Source organism: Megascapheus bottae, chromosome 7 (genome assembly GCF_031878675.1).
Source record: "Megascapheus bottae isolate mThoBot1 chromosome 7, mThoBot2.hap1, whole genome shotgun sequence".
Classification (NCBI taxonomy): Eukaryota; Metazoa; Chordata; class Mammalia; order Rodentia; family Geomyidae; genus Megascapheus; species Megascapheus bottae.
The window spans coordinates 31,973,506-31,987,522 of NC_143515.1; the positions used below are offsets into that span (position 1 = coordinate 31,973,506).

Sequence of the window (14,017 nt, forward strand, 5' to 3'; positions counted from 1 at the left end):
GTACCCCACAAACAGAGAAAAAATAGGCTGAAGTGGTGCTGTGGCCCAAGCAGTAGAGCTCTAGCCTTGAGAAAGCCCAAGGACAGTGCTTGGGCCCTGAGTTCAAGCCCCAGGACTGGCAAAAAAAAAAGTTTTTCACATGTCTAGGGGCTTTGATCAAGAACTATATTGGGAACAATCTCCAATCTCAGGTACTTTGGGAAGATCATAGTTTAAAACCAACCTGGGCAGTAAGTTAATAAAACCCCTTCCCTGAAAAAATACGCTAGGAATGGTGGCAGGTACCTGTCAGGAGGATCACAGCTGAGGCCAGCTGAGGGAAAAAATGAGACTCTTCAAAACTTATCTAAAATAAAAAAGGAGCTTCTGATATTGTTCAAGTAGTAGCCCTTGCCTTCTAAACATTAGGCCTATGCTGTTGAGGCAATTGTCCTTGGACCTTCAAAGAGTTTCAGAGCCCTGTTGGTAAGAAGTGGTCAGGCTAAACCAGGACTTGGGATTTACAAGGTGGTCCTATCTTCCACAACTCCAGCAGACATAAATTATTAAAGCCTAGACAAGAAGTCAGAGTTGAACTTATGAGAAAAAAGTCCTATATTTAAACGTGTAGGTTATCAAAGAAGAAAAAAAAGGGGGGGGGGTAATTCTAAGATCTAGAATAAAGACATACCAAATAAACCTAAGGAAAAGGCAATTTAAAACTAAAACTATGTGGCTCAAGTGATAGATTGTCTGAAAGACTAAATAAAGCAGAAATGAATGGGTTTTTTTTTTAATGCATCTATGTCCTTTGAAATTCTATCAATTGAAAATACCGAAGAGGGGAAAATTAGAGTAGTGAGGGAAATATGTACATAAATGTTAAATTTGAAAATGAATCAATGTATAGGAAGTAGAATTACACATCAGTAACTACAGGGGAAAAAAAAAAAGCCTTTAACCAGGCCCTGGTACCTCATGTCTGTAATCCTCAATAGGCTGAGATCTGAGTATTGTGGTTCAAAGCCTGCCTGGGCATAAAAGTCCATGAGACTCATCTCCAATTAACCACCATAAAACTGGAAGTGGCACTGTGGCTCAAAGTGGTATAGTGCTAGCCTTGAGCTGAAGAGCTTAGGGACAATGCCCAAGCATAGAGTTCAAGCCAGAGGATCACCACCACCACCACAAAAAAAAAAAAAAAGCCAGGCGCAGTGGCTTACCCCTGCAATCCTACTGAAGGCCATGAGACTCTTATCTCCAATTAACCACTTGAAAACTGGAAGTGTCGCTGTGGCTCAAGAGGTATGGTGGTAGCCTTGAGCTGAAGAGCTCAGGGACAATGCCCAGGCCCAGAGTTCAAGTCCCATGACCGATCAAAAATATAAAAAACCAAGAAAAGATAATGGGCCAGGAGTGTGGTCTAGGAGTAGAAAGCCACCTAGCATGCACGAAATCCTGGGTTTGATTCCTTGATACCACATTAACAGAAAAAGCCAGAAGTGGCACTGTAGCTCAAGTGGTAGAGTGCTAGCCTTGAGTAAAAAGTGCCCAGATTCTGAGTTTAAGACCCAGGACTGGCGAAGGAAGGAAGGAAGGAAGGAAGGAAGGAAGGAAGGAAGGAAGGAAGGAGATAGATATCACAAGCTGTGATGGCTTCATTTAATTCAAATTCTTACCAAGTAGAATTGTATTGTATTACCCAAATTATACTGTAGTATAAATAAAGGCATTACGATCTATTGTAAAGTTACTATTATTCTAAAATTAATATCTGACAACAAAAACCCCAAAGAAATATTATAGGTTAATCACTCAAATATAGGCAGGGAGTGCTCATGTTCATAAATCAAATACCATGTTAAATGTTAAACTCCATTACTAGGTATGGTATACTCAAAGAAAGCAAAGACAGTTGGACGTTAAGAAACATTAACAAAGAGATGGCTGAATATGGCCAAAATGGCATCTATCTATGCCACGTGCTCCTTTTCTATTATATTAATCTTTCAATAACCTTTTTCTATTATCTTTACCTAAAAAAAGAAATGTATTACCATAACTTTAAAAGCAAAGCAGAAATAGCTCTTGATCCTCAAATTGCACTAAATAAGACAAAATGAAAAACTGGTAGTAGTAGCGAAAAAAACTTCTTAAAATGGAAGAGAACATTTCTTTAACATTATATATGAAAAAATATTAAACAGCAACCAATCAATCAGCAATGCCAGGTGAACAGGTAAAAATGCATAAAGGTAAAATGTTTAAGGAAAAAACTACTCATGTACATTGAAGAGGAAGAGGAATAAGAAGAGGAGGAGGAGGTAGAAGAAGAGGGAGAGGAAGAAGAAGAAAAAAGAAAAATAAACACTTCTGAAGGAGATGCTCTCTACCCAGTAAACATTTGGCAACTCCGTTTTAGTAGCAAGGGAGTCTCAGCTCCAGCTCTACTCGTGAGATGTCAGCCCCAGGTCAAGCTTCAGGCCTGATTCTCAGTGTGCTCGTTGGGAAATAGGGCTACCCTACCTGAGTTACCATAAGAACTAAAAGAAGAAACTATGAAAACTTTGCCTACAAGCTCATCTTGTACATTTTAAGTGCTACATTAACAGCATGACTTCTAGTATTAAGGTAAAGTGGCTATTGTGCAGCATGATTACATTTTTCAACACCATACAGGTATACAGTATGCAGAAATATAAAATTCTGAATGAGTACTATGGGTAAGAGAGATAGTAGTAAAATTATGAGCAACCTCTTCCCTTCCCATTTCTACTTCTGTTTTCTAATTTTTCCAAAGAACATGTTTATCTGTATAGTTAAAAAGAGCATGGCAAGGTGCAGTAGCTCACAACTTCAATCCTAGTTACTTGGGAGGAATTCTGGTTGAAGGTTAGCTTGGCAAAAAAAAAAAAAAATAGTATGACACTAAATGTAAGGACCTCCAGGATAAGGAAACAAAAGCCATATAATGAGTGACTGTTGTCCTTAATGTACTATGCTATCACTCATCTCTTTTGCCATCCCTTGGTTATCTCATATTGTTACAATATTTCACCTTGTTATCTGATATATTTTATATGCGCTTAATTGGTTATTTGAAATTGGATAGGGAAGGGGGGAAATCAAGATAATCAGGGGAGAGGGGAGGGAAATGGGGACCATGACATGAGAAAGGGTATCAATGTTTATGAAGTTATGTACCTTCTATCTGGTGAATATAATGTAACCCTTCTATTAATCACAATAAAAAAATTATAAAAAAAAATAGTGAGATTCTCATCTCAACCAACCCGGTCATCCCAGCTACACAGGAATGTAAAATAGAATCATAGTCCAGCATAGTCCATAGTCTATTAGTGCCAGCACATACATAAATGCAAGACATTATCAAAATAAAGCAAAGGGCAGTAGGGCATGTGATAAAGTGCCTAACTAGCTAGCAGGAGGCCCTAAATTCAAATCCCAGTGCCACAAAAAGAAAGGGAAGAGGGGCTGGGAGTTAGGCCTAGTGGTAGAGTGCTTGCCTAGCATGTACGAAGACCTGGGTTCGATTCCTTAGTTCCACATACATAGAAAAAAAAAAGCTGGAAACTATACCATAGCAAAGATATGGAACCAACCTAGATGCCCCTCAGTTGATGAGTGAATCAACAAGATGTGGTATTTATACACAATGGAATTCTATGCTGCTGTCAGAAAGAATGACATAGCCCTATTTGTAAGGAAATGGAAAGACTTAGAAAAAATCATATTAAGTGAAGTAAGCCAGACTCAAAGGAACAAAGACTCAATGATTTCCCTCATTTGTCAAAATCAGTACAAACCTTGGGCTCTCCTAGCAGAGAATTACAATAGAACAAAACCTGGATACATAAGGCCATCTAGTATGACCCTAAATGAAAGGACCTCCAGGATATAGAAACAAAAGCCATATAATGACTGATTGCTGTCCTTAATGTACTGTGTTATCTCTCATCTCTTTTGCTGTCCTTTGGTTATCACATATTGTTACAGTATTTCACCCTGTTATCTGATATACCATATATATACGTATTTGGTTCTTTAAAATCGGATAGGGAAGGGGGGAAAACAAGATGAGGAGCGGGGGTGGGGGAGGGAAATGGGGACCAAAACATGAGAAAGGATATCTATGTGAAGTAATACACCTTCTATCTGGTGAATATAATGTAACCCTTCTATTAATTACAATTAAAAAAATATATGGAAAAAGAAAAAGAAAAAAAGCTGGAAGTGGTGCTGTGGCTCAAGTGGTAGAGCTCTAGTTTTGAGAAAGCCCAAGGACAGTGTTCAGGACCTGAGTCGAAGCCCCAGGACTGGCCAAAAAAAAAAAGATGGGGGGAGGGTAAAAGGATGGAAGATAAAAGGCCAAAAGATGTAAGTTATCTGGGCACCAGTGACTCACAGCTATAATCCTAGCTACTCAGGGGGCTAAAATCTGAGGATAGAGGTTTGAAGCCAGCAGGGGTCAGACATAATCTGAAAGACTCTTATCTTCAATTAACAGCAAAGAGCTGCAAGTGGAGGCACAGCTCAAGTGGTAGGAAGAGCACCAGCCTTGAGTGGAAAAAGCTAAGCAAGAGTTCAAGGTCTTGAGTTCAAGCACCAGAACCAGCACAAAAATAGTTTTTAAAATTTATTTTAAAACTGGCACTCACTTGTTTCAGAGTACCCACATTGATAGATGTGAGAAGGTATTTTTCAATTATGCGAAAATGGAGGGACAAAGGGTAAACAAAGGCAGCAGTGGTACTTACACTATGTTGGAAATCAACAATGCAACTTATGAGTAGAGATGAGGGGGAAAACAGGGAGAGAGAGGGAAAGGATGACATTGTCCAAAAAGAAATGTACTATTTACTTGACTTGAGTAACGTAGTCCCTCTGTATAGCACCTTTATAACAGCAAGAGAATTGTTTTTTGATATATGCTTGGAACAGGATAAGCTAAAACCCTCCAGGCACAAAGCTAGCATACACCGCTACACTATCTAGACTTTGTCCAAATGCCACAGAAATTCTGAGCATTAAGATCATTTCTAAATCCAGATGTTGGATAAATATGTATGCATGTGAAAATTCACCTTGCTATATCCAATATGTACAGCGTGTATGTATGTACGTGTTATATAAAAATACAATTTTGGGGCCGGAAGTTTGGCTTAGTGGTAGAGTGCTTGCCTAGCATGCACAAAAGCCTGGGTTCCATTCCTCAGTACCACATACATAATAAAGCCAGAAGTGCTGCTGTGGCTCAAGTGGCAGAGTGCTAGCCTAGAGGAAAAAGACAAGGATGGAAGGACAGTGCTCAGGCCCTGAGTTCAAGCCCCAGGACTGGCAAAAAAAAAAAAAAATATATATATATATATATATATATATACATTTTTCTGCACATGCTGTATTTCAATTAAAAGTTTTAAATATTAAAAGCTGCGAGGAGAAACTTAGTTTCTATCATGTGCTACAGAATTTCCCTCTGAAATTCTGGTTTTAATAACCAGAGTTCATACTCATGGATCAGTCTCACGGAACATTCAATCCAGTGTGTCATGTCTGTCTTAACTTTTCCAGACTTTGTATTATCACTAAAACTATCATCAGATGAGAAAAACATTCTGGGATAACCATAGTTATGGGAGAGACAGGGAAAGTCCAACTGGATGAGGTGGCTCTCAACCTAAATTGTACATTCTAATCACCCAGGTAGCCTCAAAGAATTCTGGGACTGGCTCCACTCCAAATCAATCACTTCTATGTATCTGGCAAATGTCTCTAAGGTTGGGGCCAGGGCACCAACATCTTTCTTTAAGAGCAACTTCAATAATTGGTCAGGATACATGAATTTAATGTGTAGAAATCTCACAATAAACTCCGTCTCTTGTAAAATGTATGCTAATTTTTAAAAATCTCATCAGAGGGTTCTTATATGCAGCGGGGGCTGAGAACCACTAAACTAGTTGAACCAGAGGGACTAGCCAGTGGAAACTCTTTAGGCAAGTTGAAGCATGGCCTCTTGTCTGTTCTGGAGGAAGCTGTGGGGGTAGGAGTGTTCAAAGCTGGCATGTTCTGGCACCCAGCCAAGTCCTCCTTTATATTCCATTTCCCCAAACCTCAGGCAGAGAGGCTTAATGGGGAGACTAACACCTCTCCTACAACCTTGTAGAGGACACAGCATCTGTAAGTGATGGGGGAGGGTCTCCCCAGGGTTGGACACAAAACCCTGGGTTCTGGCTACTAGCCAAGGTGTGCTGATTGCTCTTGGACCATTTGCCAGGACAGCCCCAAGACACTCGCCACTCCAACCACACAACCCCAGAGCTAAACCCTAACTACTACCCAGGGTCCAAATGATATTTCTGAAAACCCACAGCTAGAAAACAGGAAACCACTAAGGAATACTAGTAGAGGGCAAGGCCATAGGGCAGAGGTCAACAAAAAGCTCAGCAGCTAGGACCTAGTTCAGAGACAAACAGCAGGACCAAGGAAGAGGATGCTACATGGCTGGCCTACCTGTCTGCCTGCCTAGAACCTCCAGCACTACAATCTGGGAAACTCAAATGGTATCCTGGTTCTCTGTTGACACTAAATGCAATAAAAATCATGGACTTGCTGGAGGTATGACTCAAATGATAGTACTTGCCTAACAAGTGCAAGACCTCGAGTTCAAACCCCAGGATTCTACCACACATGCACACATACATGCATGTGCACAGAGAAGAGGCAGGGGAGGGAGGGAGGGAGGGAGGGAGGAAGGAAGGAAGGAAGGAAGGAAGGAAGGAAGGAAGGAGAGAAGGTGTGAGAGAGAGAGGGAGGAAGGGGAAGGGAGGGGTAAGGAGGGGCAGGGAGAGAGAGGGAGGGGGAGGGAGGGGGAGGGAGGGAGAGAGGAAGAGGGCGGAAAGGGAGGAAGAGGGGGAGAGGGAGGGAGAGGGAGGGAAAGAGAGGGAAGAGGGGGGAAGAGGGGGGAAGAGGGGGGGAAGAGGGGGGAAGAGGGGGGGAAGAGGGGGGGAAGAGGGGGGAAGAGGGGGGGAAGAGGGGGGGAAGAGGGGGGGAAGAGGGGGGGAAGAGGGAGGAGAGAGAGAGATGAGAGATGAGGGAGGGAGGGAGGGAGGGAGGGAGGGAGGGAGGGAGATACAAAGAGAAAAGAAGTAAAGTCCATGGGCTTTGACCTAGAAGATAACTAGCTTAATCAGGCAGCCACATGGCATTTTACATGTTCCTGAGATGATTCTGATTTAAGGAGTCTTAGACCCACATTTCCAAAGTGTTCTCTGAGAGGCCCATTCTGTTCAATTGAGGACTCAGCCACGCTCAAAGCATGAGAGTGGGAATGGAGTTGGGCTGAAGCCCTGAATGATGATCCTTTGATAGAGAGGATAACAGAAGAAAACAAAGTTAGGAAAAACAGGTTTGGCATTTGCCGGCACCATGGCCAGCTCTACCAATGTCTATTTCCCTAGAGTTTAGTATGCTGGGCAGTGACAACTCATATAGTGAAGGCCTACTCTCCTCTGCCTGCTGCAGTCAGAGGGAGACCTCTGCTCCCCAGGATGAACTCGTTCAAGCCAGCAGAGAAGTGATTTCACTCAAGGGACACTCCCAAGGAAAAATATACTAGTATAGGGAAACAGATCTAAGGTATTCAATCTTCTCAGCCTCTTTCTCTGCCTCTGACAGGTGTTACTGGCGTCTCTGGCTCTTGCCCTTCTGCAGGGTAGTCAAAAGTGTTAAGAGATCAAAATGAAACCTTCCTGGGGTACAGGAAAGTGACTGGCAATAGACAGCTCCTCTGTAAACTCCATCTGCTTAGCAGGGCCGGGAACCAAAGTCTGTGGATTCCAGGGACAGGCATTTAGAAAGAGGTGGTAGATAGCTTCAGAGGCACAGAGTTCAGGAGCTCACTGTCAGGAACAATAAGCAAACCCTTCCAATGACTTTGTTTCCTTGTGAAGTCCAGGAGGTTAGGATTATATGTGAAAATGCTTGGAGGTGGGGTAGAGAAATCCAATTACTTAAATACCAAGGACACAAGAGTTCCAGGCCATAGACATGGTATTTGTGTAGACCCTAATCCTCCTATCCTTAGCGAGGAATATTTTTGTGGCAAGAAAGCATTACTGATCCCATAGCCCCCTCCTTTCCTCTAGAATGAGACAGTTGGGAAGAAAGAAATTAGTATTTTTACTTAATTAATTTTTAATATATTTTATTATTACTTTTTGTTTATGTGGTACTGAGGAATTGCACCCAGGGCTTCATAAATGCTAGGCAAGAACTCTACCCCTAAGCCACACTCCCAATCCCCATACTTACTTAATTTTAAAGATTATTTTAAAATAGTTTGACATACTGAATTGAAATCCATATGTACATTTATGTGTGGACAAAGCATTCCAGTGTCATCTCTTCCATCATTCTCCTCCTCCACCCTAGTATTTTCACATTTTTGTCTAATATTTAACATCTCAAACAAAAAGGCCCAAAACCTTCAGCTGGAGGAAGTAGGTAAAAGATGCTTAAACTCAGCTATCAGAAAGATTAGGTGTCCATCTTTACAGAAATCTTCCAATAGAGAGCAGGATGCGGTGGCTCACGCCTGTAATCCTAGCTACTCAGGAGGCTGAGATCTGAGAGGATCTCAGTTCAAAGCCAGCCTGGGCACTAAAGAATGTGAGACTCTTATTTCCATTAACCACTAGAAAATGGGAAGGGGGCTGTGACTCAAAGGGTAGGGTGGTACCTTGAGCTGAAGAGCTCAGGGACAGCGCCTAGACCCAGAGTTCAAGCCCCATGACCCACAAAAAAAAAAAAATCTACCAATAGATTAAGGATACCAAAATGGAAAGATGAGAAGGGGGTGAAATAGAGAGGGTGAGAGCGATGGGAATATATTGTAATCGTGTAGAAACATAACAATGAAATTCCCCTGTGAGTAATTCCCTCAAAAAAGGAATCCCCAAACGGAAAAAACTCAAAAGTCAAGGTATTTTGAATCTAGGGAACAAGACCATGCTGGTATTGGTCTACACACTTGACCCTAAACTGTCCTTTTCTCCAAGTCATATAGTATATACAGTATTCATTTGTGTTCTCTGCCTTTCTCTCCTCCTCTCTCTCTCTCTCTCTCTCTCTCTCTCTCTCTCTCTCTCTCTCTCTCTCTCTCTCTCTCTCTCTCTCTCTCTCTCACACACACACACACACACACACATTTCATTCACAGAATCCTGCCCTTCAGGGGGCTCAAGGTTCTGTTGCTCTGCCATTATATTCCTAGCCTTGCAGAGATAAAGGGAACACAGAAAGCATCTATTTCTACAGAGGCTCAGGTACAGGTGACCCTTTTACAGCACTCCAGAGAATCTTGCTTAGCTATATGTATAACAGACGGTATATAGGAACAGGGAAGCCATGTCTGAAAGAGCAGGAAGGCATGAAAACAAAGGTTTCTATGCACTCTCATAGCACACCAGCAATGCTGTCTAAGGGCTGATCCATGAACTGTTTATCGATAGTCCATCACAACACAGAACATCCTAAAACCTTTACAACAATATGAAGCAACCATAACATCCAAGGGCATGAACACTGGCCTGCCCTGCTGGTGGCTACAGGCTAGTTTGGATGGTACTGACCGTTTGAGGTGAGTGTGTTACACACGCTGCAAGCTGTGAGTTAGCATTATACAGACCATGTTTTGGCTTTGCAATGTTTTGGAAATTAAAAACAAAAAAGGACTGGCCTTTCCCTAGGTGTAGTTTGAGAAAAGCTAATTTTGGAAGGCAGCCCCCTTTCACTCTATAGAGGAAAAGAAGTCCATACACTTGGTGAGTTCCCTCAGCTAATGAAATGACAAAGATAGGAATAGTAACACAGGAGGAAACAGAAAGGAAAAAAGATTAAACAACTGCACCTTCCACCTTTTATTACTGGAATCCTCCCTCCCCCTCACCAAATAAATAGATAAATAAATAAATAATAAAGGCTGGATAGATGGCCCCCACTTTTTCCAGTACTGGTATTTGAACTCAGGGCCTTGCAACAGAGATAACTGATAGGCACCATTGTGCTCAGCTTCTTTGCATTGAGAAGAAATCTCACAAAGAGATTTCTGTTCTGGCTGGCCCAGAACTTTGATCCTTCAATCTCAAGCCTCCCAAGTAGCTAGGTTTATAGGTGAGAAACACAAGACCCACAACTGAAGCTGAAAGCTATTTCAGACTCAGATAAACAGCACAGGCACAGTATTTCCATTTTCTCTGGATGTCAAACTTAACCTAACATTGCTTTAAAAGCTCCCTTTCTAGCTAGTCCATCTCTAAACCACTACCCTAAACTGTCATCACTAGATCCCAGAAATACCAACATACTGAAAACAAGGTTGGTTTGTTGATTTGTCCTTCAAAGTCCCTTGTGGGTCACTGGCCCAGAGAAAACAAAGGTAGAAAACTGGATATACATGGGTGTTTTCCCTGCTTTGCCCCAGACACACAAAGTAAGATCAAAGACATTTATTGAATAACAATGGAAATTGGCAATGCTCATTCCCCACTCAGAGTTCTGATTTTAAGTAATTTAGCCAATGTCTCTAACTTCCAATGTTTTTATGAGATGAAGAATAATTTCTTGCACCTACTACTGAACTGGAAAGGTGGTAAATGACAGGCAAATAGTGAAAGACAAAGGGACAAGGAGAGAAGATAAAGTAGATGGGGATAGGGTCCTAGTCCTCTTCACCACAACAATCTGCATGTTTTAATCAACCAAAACATTCCTGTGTATTTGTCTAAAGGCTTCCTAAACTAATCCACAAGAAAGCTACCTCCTCAGAAGCTGCAGAGATGCTGGGAACAAGGGGGAGTCCTCAACTGACTGCCAGATGTCTGGGTGTGAGAGGAAATGAGGCCAAAGCCCAGGAGGGTAGGAGTGGGAAAGTGAGGATTTAAGAGGATTGAAGACCCAAAAGCTGAGCCAAATCAAAGCACCTCCCCCCAATCTCTGTCCTTTACCACCCCCTAGACAGCCAAACCATTTGCTACAGCCTCTAGGGTATAGGAGGGGACTTGGCAAGACCACAAAGCCTATTTCTAGCAGATATGTACATCTGTAGCTGGAGGGAGCTTAGCACTCATGCCCTTCCTCATCAGGGCCAGTGAGAGAACTGCATAGCCATCCATGGCAGTCACTGAATGCAGCCCCAGGTTCCTGCACTATCATGGACAAGACAGCTCTTCTTCAGCTCATATACACTTGCCAAGTCTTCCTCTTCTGTGATATTCAAACAAACAAACAAAAAGGCTGGGTCACCAAAGAGGCAGGTAAATTATGGGATTTAACTCCAGTCCTTATCATGCACAGGGAAGCCCTCTCTTTCTCCATCATTATATTCAACTCTGAAATCCTCTTAGTTCATTCCCTTGCCTGCGCTAGCCTGATAGGCTTACTTGCTTCCATATCTCCAAGTTCACTGCCTGTAAACATATAATAGGATCTTCCTGGATCCTTGAAGAGAGCAGGAAGAAAATACAAGCAACAACTAGCAGGAGTGATGTACAGTGGGTGAAAAGGTGGGAATCTCAGATTCTTGACAAGACATTTCTGCTGTGGTCAAAAGGAGAGACAGAAGGCAGAGATCCTGGGCACAGTCCCAAAATAGTTTCCAGACATCCTCAGCCAGTGCAGTGGAGTGTTCCCATGGGGCAGAGCGTGGGAGCTGTGTGGGAGCCCAAAAACAGGGTGGCCTGCTGCTCTGGGCACTCACTCCTGTCCAGACTGCCAAGAGGAGGGAGGCAGCAACAGTGTATGCTATGACATGCTTGCTGGGACGTCATGGTACACATGAAGCACACCAAACAATAAAATGACAATGTGTATTCATCAAATCCAATCCTCTTGCCTGTTCCAGGCACTGTGTACACCCATATATCAGGCTAGTCCTAAAGCTCTGGCAACACTTGGCATACAGCAGATAATACATATTCTTTCTGGCTTCATTCTCCAAAAGGCTTCCTCCCATTGTGTGGGACCAGACTGTGGCACCCACAATACACAGTGATCTCAGAACAAGTACACATCTCACCCTTATTCTTTATACCACAACCTAGTGATGGAAGAGGAGTGCATAAAAGTGCCCCTTGAAGGGTATGTAGGACATCATTCCCACTTGCCACCCAAGAAAACCTATGAGGGAGAAGGCAGAACTAGGAACTGGCAGCACTCAGACGTAAGTGCTGGCAGTGCTCAGACTGAGATAAAGCTGCGGATTCTCAGACAACTTAACAACAAAAACAAGCAGATACAATATCAGAGCTGTAATAACATAGCCAGCTCTGAGAAAAAGGGAGGGAAAGAACTATTCGAAGGGCTTCCTCTGGTTTTGGGGTAGAGGGGGTCCTAGAGCTTGAACTGAAGGCCTTAGAGTGCTGTCCCTGCATTACTCCACTTGAGCCACAGTTCTACTTCTGGCTTTTTTGGTGGTTATCTGGAAATAAGAATCTCACAGACTTTGCTGAGCTGGCTTCACACAACAATCCTCAGCTTTCAGCCTTCAGAGTAGCTCAAGGCTAGGATTACAGGTAAACCCCTGGATTTTTTAAGTAGCCCTTACCACAGACCCAAAACTTCAAGGACCTGGAACGAGAATAGAAGCCTCTAGCAGATCTGCAGAACTGGTCTCATCATCCCAAGCTAGGAGAACACTGGCCAGAGAACTAGATAGAGAACACACTGGCAAAGAACAGAAGGGAAGCAGGTCTGCCAAGGAGAACCAGCACTACAGCAGGCAGGCATGCAGGTGGGGTGCTTTAGGGAGTAAAAAGACCTGCCAGCAGTCTCTTCTCTCAGCAAAGGAAGTTCAGGATGACAAGGCTGGAAATATAGAGGGAGGAAAGACATGCCTCCTCCCTGAGTCCATCTGTCCATATCCCCTTGGCCTGCTTTCCCCAGACTGGAAGCAGAATGAGTACACTCAACAATCTCCACACCTCCAGTGGCTACAGCCCTAAAACCGTGCCCAGGTTGACTACAACTCCCTGAGTCAACAGTGGGTGGCCAAGAGAGGAAGTAGAGGTGGAATCTTAGGATTCTGCTCAGAAAAGGTGCAAGGAGACCTAGCATGACCCAAGGTAAGCTCACAGCTCTCTGTCCCCACAGCATCATCAGTACACATCATCCTCTGCTTGCCTCAGGGCAGCCTCCCAGTCTCATCCCACTACTCTCAGCCTCACTAAGACATGTTAGCTCCCTTGGGAAGCAGGTGCTACCTGGCTCATCTCCATCCTCTAGAAAGCTTCAGAAGCAGAATTCATTTCCTCCTCCAAGTACTTGCTAGCCTTAAATTATCTGGGATGGGTCCAGGGAACCACCCTTGCCTCTTGATCTACCTTGCAGCCTCAGCCTCATTCAGGAACCCCCATGCCATATGGGGAAGCAGTCAGCCCCTCCCTGTCAATGTAGTGAGATGGCAGGGTGCCAGTTTTAGCACCTCCGTGAAGCTTCCCACAGCTTTCTCATGAAGTGTTTGGAGGACTTACAGAGAGAAGAAACATGAGGGAACACTAGCATCTCACCCACCTGGTACCCAACCAACCAGGCTCTCCTCTCCCCTTCCTCTCAAGTAGGAAGAGTCCCACCTGTCCTCATACTCCCTCTCCCAGTCTCTATGTTCTTAAGAGACAGCAACATGGAGCTGCCTCCTACTTTTTCCTCCACTCTGGACCAGCAGAGGATATTGCTGAGTAATCCTAAACTCACAGCAGTTTCTCGGCCCCCAAAGCAGGAGCAAAGCCCAAGGAAACCTACTGATCTGTTCCTTGCCAACCTGGCAGGATTATCCTAGTAATGACCTCCCAGACTGTCCATTCCCCTTCAAATACCCCAGCACCCCTTCATGCCCTCAAGGCAACCAACCACCTGGAGTATCTCAATGCCCCCTTGTCTGCTTCCTACACACCTGGAATCACTCCCTTCCTAGTCCCCCAGACACTAAGCGGCACAGACTAACAGCAGACACCCGCTGGATTTC

General features: G+C 43.5%; 1 protein-coding gene across 3 annotated transcripts in view; it reads right to left on the bottom strand.

The window, feature by feature from the left end:
- The window catches only part of Tet3 (tet methylcytosine dioxygenase 3), a 104,064-nt gene that overhangs the window by 76,752 nt on the left and 13,295 nt on the right, over window positions 1–14,017 (bottom strand). The window lies entirely within an intron of this gene.